This window comes from Crocodylus porosus, unplaced genomic scaffold, assembly GCF_001723895.1.
Source record: "Crocodylus porosus isolate Cpor-Errol unplaced genomic scaffold, CroPor_comp1, whole genome shotgun sequence".
NCBI lineage: Eukaryota > Metazoa > Chordata > Crocodylia > Crocodylidae > Crocodylus > Crocodylus porosus.
In genome coordinates, this window is record NW_017728952.1 from 33,620 (window position 1) to 39,998 (window position 6,379).

Sequence of the window (6,379 nt, forward strand, 5' to 3'; positions counted from 1 at the left end):
CTGCTCAGGTCCCTTCTGACCCTACTAACTATGAAACTATGAAACTATGTAGGGAAGCTGCCCTCAAACCTTGGAGTGATCCTTGTGGTGCTCTCTGTAGCTTCATTTCCCTTCCTTTGCTGGACCCTAAGCCCTTCTCATCCACAGACCCTCTGCATGCTGACAAGGTTAGTTCACTTCTTGCCTTGTATGACTCATGCCCTGTTGCCACCAAAATGGCCCTTTTGACAGATTCTGGCTCTACCCCAGCCTAATTGCATCAGGGCACTAATCATGACCCTCGTGGTCTGAACTGCACCTTGAGGACTCGAATTGTGACTTCAAGCCTCCCCTGAAGCTGTGGCCGTATCTTGAAGGTCTTATTTTAGTTTGTGCTGCTCGGGCATTGGCTCTCAGCCTCAGCCTGTCTGGCTTTGCCCTCTGGGCCCCTGGCTCTTGCAGGGCTCAAACACACAGGGCTCCTCGGGTACCCTCCTGTGGCCTTCACATCACCTCTACAACCACAACCTGGTCCCCCAGTGAATTAAACACAAAATACAACATAAAACCTTCAATATCTAATGCAGCCTTCTACACTCATCTTGGCTCTCTGTGCTGCAAACTCCTGGCTATGCTGTCAACTTCCCTGCAGCCACCACTGCAGACAGGAGCTCTTCTCCCCCTGGGGACCAAGGCCTAACTGACTGCTCTGGTTCATCATGGCTGAGCTTTTATTTCTCTGAACTCCTCCCTTTTCTGGCCTCACAGGTCCCTGACTGAGCCCAGGTATCCTCCTTTAGCTCAAGCTGCTTGTTTCCCTATGCTGCATCTTGCAGAGCTAAGGTGCTTATTTAGCAACTGGCTACGCTCAAATGCCCCGCCAGAATGCAGCACTAGACTGCTGCTCTCCCCTCATAAAGTAATAGGGACTTTAGCTACATTATACAAATCCCTGTCAGATTTGTAGGATGTTTGGAGTGGAGTCCCACAGGGACCTCTTCTGAAATTAGTACTATTCAGTGTGGTTACTAATCATTTGGATGCCAGAATAGAAAGCTTCCTGAGGGAATCTGCAAATGACTCAAAACTGGGAAGGACTGCAAATACACTGGAGCACAGAAGAACTATTCAGCAAGTTCTTGATAGATCGGAAAGATGGCCTACAACCAACAGGATGAAATTCAGCGCTGACAAATGCAAGTTGCTGCACCTTGGGAAGAATTATCAAAATGGATGGCAACAGGCTGGATGGCAACAATGCAGGGGAAGGTCTTGGTGTCTCAGTGGATCACAGACTCAACATAAATCTGTAAGGCAAAGCAGCTGCAAAAAAAAAGCAAATGTAGTTTTAGGTTGTATCAATATGAGTGTAAAGTATTATTATACATATAACCATGGCTAAAGAAATCTCTCAAGCCAAACTTCTATAGAATCACCCCTTTGTGAGAACAACAATGAAAACCTAGGCTAACACACATTAAGTAATTAAGCTCATATCCATCACCTGTATGTAATAACATTGAAATTAATGTTAATAATTTATTAGAAAGCTTCAATATATGGGAATATATTGGTATCATATGTTTTAGATAACTATTCTAAGAACATATATTTAGAGCTTTTGAAGACATACTGTGTACTACAGGTGACATTAAAATCCCATTTTTCCAATACCTGCAATTAAGACCCTTTTCAACACACTCCCAAAGAAAGGTAAACCTCAGTAGAAATTACAGATTTTGGAAACATACAGGTTACGCTCTAGCCTATTATTTGTATAATAAAGCCATTATAAATAGCCATATAGAAGGAAAAACATGGTATATGACAAGGTGAGCTAATGACATTGGATCAGAAATTAATGCTGAAGAATGGAAGACCATCTGGAATAATGGCCCTCACATATCCATCTGCATGTTAATAAAATAAAATTATTTTAAAATCTTATATCAGTGATATCTCACACTGCTTGAAATGAAATACATTTATAGTATAGGAAGAGGCAAATACTGAAGGGAGTGTGGTTAGCTTGGAGAATTCTGCCACATGTGGTGGATGTGTTACAGAATTAAACTGTTCTAGAAGTTTGAAGACATGGTGAGGGAAATAACAGGATGCCATCTATTAGATAACCCTTAGTATTCCTACTGAACCTCCCTGAGAACTCTGAAACATGTAAGTGGTATAGGGAATTGATCGCTTATCTTCTAATGGCTATAAAAATTACAGTTGCAAAAGTTTGGAAAAGAAATTACATCCCTACAATCACTGACTCATTTTTAAAAGTCTGGTATGTTTTACTAATGAAAAAGTTATCCTATCAAGTCAGTGTTCTACATGGGAGAAGACAAAAAGATGGTCGCTCGGGAGTCTGATGGAAATTATTTGAATCTGCTAAAAAAATAATCTCCTGCCTTCAAAGCAGAATATCTGAGAAACTTTGCTGAATATTGAAAGTTCTATGATTTAAGACTTAAGAATAAATTTAAAAATTAAAAGCAGAGATGAGTAGAAGATAAGGAGATCTGTGTTACGCAGAGTTGTATAGAGATGAAGAAATAGGCTCAGCACTGAGAAATGTTGAGGTACTATTGGAGAGCAAGGTGAGGGGAGGAGGGAAACGCAAAACTTTTGAAGACATTGATTTGGGTTGTGGTAGCACTGCTGATAGAAGATTAATGTCTCTCTTTGTGTATAATTTGTGGGATTGGATATGTTTTTTAAAGTTAAATCTGTTATTTTATGGTTTGGATTCATTAATAATTGTGTGTTGTTATTTACAAGATGTATATCCATGTTTGTAACAATACCATTCTTTATTAGAATTGCGTGCTTCCCTTCCCAACAAAGTCTTGAGATAGCTTACATGAAGACAGGAACCGGCATCCCAGAGTACAGTAACCAGTATCGCAGGGTACAATAGGAAGCTTTCTCTGACATGGCCAATGCACAGGTTATTCCACAGCTTGCCTGAAAGCCTAGGGCCTCTAATAGCAGGCTTAGTTGCCTGTACACTAACACCAGACACATGGGAAACAAGCAGGAGGAACTGGCCCTCCTGCTAACCAACAACCAAGATGACCTCATAGGAATTACAGAGACCTGGTGGGATTCCACCTATGACTAGACCACAGGCATAGGGGGGATACACCCTGTATAGGAGGGGTTGTGCTGGGAAGAAGGATGGTGGAGTTGCTCTCTATGTGAAGGAACATTACACTTCCCTAGAAATGAAGAAGGGTGACTTGAAACCCTCTGGGTCAAGATACGGGGAGAGCACAGGGAAACGGATTTGACTGTAAGAGTTTATGACAGACCTCCAAATCAAGAGGAACAGCTCAACCAGGAATTCTCTGGAGAACTAGCAGAGCCTGCATACACTCGGAGTATAGTCGTCATGGGTGACTTCAAATACACAAACACCTTGTGGGATGAGCACTCAGCTAGACCCAATTCCCCACAAAGCTTTCTCACTTGCATTGAGGAGCTCTATCTAACACAAGAAGTCTATGGGGCAAGGCACTCCTAGACTTGGTTCTGGCCAAACGGAATGATCTCATAAGCAACCTGAGGATCAAAGGGAAACTGGGTGACAGTGACCATGAGATGATCACTTTCTCCACCCACTGTAAGTCAGAGAAACTGGCTAGTAAAGTAGAAATTCTTGATTTTAGGAAAGCTAACTTCCACAAGGTTAGGGGGTTGGTTGGCAAGGTCCTGCAGGACCATGGTCTGATGAGGAAGTGGGTACAAGAAGAGTGGTCATTCCTCAAGGAAGCGATCCTAAAAGCTCAAAGGATGTCCATTCCTTTTCATATGAAAGGCAGCAAAAGGCTTGGAGACTGGTGCCTCCTGGGTCTGGGGGGACACCCAGGGTTCCCCCACGGCTGATTGCTGAACTGGGCGGTGCGGGGGTGGGGGTCCTTTGCGCGCTTGGCAGCAGACCCAGAAGTGGACTGGAAGTCCTTCCGGTCCACTTCTGGGTCTGCCACTAAGCACGCAGGGCCCCGCCCCCACACTCCTGTGGGATGCTCCATCCGCCCCACCATCTCAGTGTTCACAAGCTGCGCTTGGTACCTCGAGGTATGTAGAAAAAGCATATAAATCTGTGTCTATGGCTGAATCACTGATTCTCCGAATCAGCATTGAATCTTCAGATTTGGATTTGAATTGGGACAGTGATCCAAATCAGGTAATCGAATCACTGTCCCCCAAATCAGGCCAATCTGAATAAAATACGGCCTGTTTTGCACACCCCTACTGATCAAGTCACAAATTCCAGGACAGATTCTCTGACTTCCTGAGCCATGAAGTAGAACTCAAACTTTTCAGCTGTCCTCATTCACTGTCCCATGCACATATGTGTATGAACAGATGTTCTCAATGATAAATATCAGCACATCAAATCAGTGCCCAATTCTTAGTGAGAAGCACTTGAACACCAGCTTGGGAAACACTGTCCTTGCAACCAAATACTGGGGAGCTGGTTGCAGTGAAGAACCTGTGTGGATTTGGGCATGGAGGCATGGGACTCGGAATCCCTGGTGCTCCATGCCTCCACACTGGGACCTGCTTACCCAGACCAGATGAAAGTTATCAGAGCTTAGACTGTCATCCCTAGGGGTTGCAGGAAGGGGGACCTGTCTGTTCATGCTCCATGAACCCCAAACAGACATTAGCAAGATGTCTGAGCAAACAGACTGCTTCACTGTGCCTCCTGGTCTGCATGGAACCATTCTAAGTTGCTCCTGCTCCTGGCTTGGACCTCCCAGCTCAACCAATGGCTAGCCTTAACCACAAACTTGTCTTGACCCCCAGCTTGGTACCTTGCACTCCATCTCTTGACTTTGGCTTTCACCAGGATAACCCCTGTTCTAATGACTGTCTATGCTTCAGTCTACCCTAACATACACAGATACATCCTACTTCTTCCTGTGGAGGAGCTAGGACCCCAGACCATACCTCTTAAAGTCTAAGGGCCTGACTCTACTTGCTGACGCATTGCTGGGGACAGACAGTTTAATGCTTTCATTGGCACCAAGTTAGTCATAGTCTGTGAAGTGAATCTGGTCTCAGTGTTTGCAGGACATGGCTCCGAATGTTCCCCTTGCAGCCTTTTATTTTACTATATTTTGTCTTTTCTGTTTTGTTTTCCATTACGGGTTGCCTTAGATGCTCAGATCAAACCATATCAAAGAGGACAGACAGCTCTGCCGCCATGCCAGCAAGTCAATTAACATAATGGGAGGTGCTAATACCTAAAGCAGGTATTACAGCTGTTTCTTTACATGTTGCAGGCAACAGAGATAGAGAAAGAGAGAGACAGAAAGAGAGAAACTGCATTATGGAAGGGTGCTGAAGCATTGGAGAGGGTGTAGAAAAGAGAAAGCACTGAAAAATATTACAGCAAGGGAGACTTGAATAACCCAACCTATTCAGCTTCATAAAAAAGAGTAAACTGTGACTTGATTACCATGTATAAGCACTTTCACAGTGAAAAAGCAACATGACCCAAAGGCTCTCTATTTTTGCAGAGAAAAAGAAAATGAAAAGAAGCCACCCATCTCTTTCTCAACTGCCCCCATTCTGATAGCTTCTTACTAGGCTTCTGTCTCCTAGTGCTGAAGTTTCCTGTTTCCACTCACCACATCAGGGCTTTATTCAGATATATCTTCTGTGGAAGAAATCAAACTTCACGTTGTGGTTGAATCAGCACTGACAGAGCCAGCTTTTCTTTATTTAGGGCCATACTGTGATCACAGGGAGAATTCCAGACAGCCAGGGGAATCACCCACTTGTCTGTTTCAAAGGAATCCTCCCCCTCTCTAAGTTTTCAAGCATATTTATACTTAAGATAGATAAAGAGAAAAAAAATACGACCTTGGAGACACCAAAACAAGTTTACTTAATTGGACATCTGTGCACAGGGTAACAAGGCATGCAGGATTCCTTATCTCAGAACATGTAACTGAAATAAGCAGTATCAGCACTTCTGGTCTTTGTCTGTTTTCCTAGTCAAGTAGGCCAGAAGCCCGACTAAATTTACTACTACACTTCACAGGCACCAGATCCTCTGACACACTGTATCCTCAACAGCAGCTAATTTTAAGTCAGCAGTCAACTTGGTTCCACTTTGCATGAGACTCTGTAGAGAAGTTAATCTCAACCAGGGTGCCAAGGAACTCTGAGGTGTCAGGAGATCTTTTTAAGGGTGCCTCAAGGTGTGAGGACACAATCAAGTGCATGGAGGCAAGCACAGGCTCAAGCTTGCACCTGCCTGGTGACTGCCCCACCTGCAAGGAGATAAGCACTGTAATACATTTGCTTTTGAAATGAAGTGCTGCTAAATTCACAAAAGTTATGGGGGCGAAGGGGGGGATGTGCCTTGAGACAAATGAAG

At 43.9% G+C, this 6,379-nt stretch overlaps 1 long non-coding RNA gene across 1 annotated transcript; it reads right to left on the minus strand.

The window, feature by feature from the left end:
• Nucleotides 1-1,098: 1,098 nt before the first annotated feature.
• On the minus strand, nt 1,099-5,654 carry LOC109324394. The gene is made up of 2 exons (XR_002104928.1): nt 5,581-5,654; nt 1,099-1,302 (listed from the first exon to the last, which is right to left on the minus strand). It is a non-coding gene; the product is annotated as an uncharacterized LOC109324394 (long non-coding RNA).
• Nucleotides 5,655-6,379: the final 725 nt, after the last annotated feature.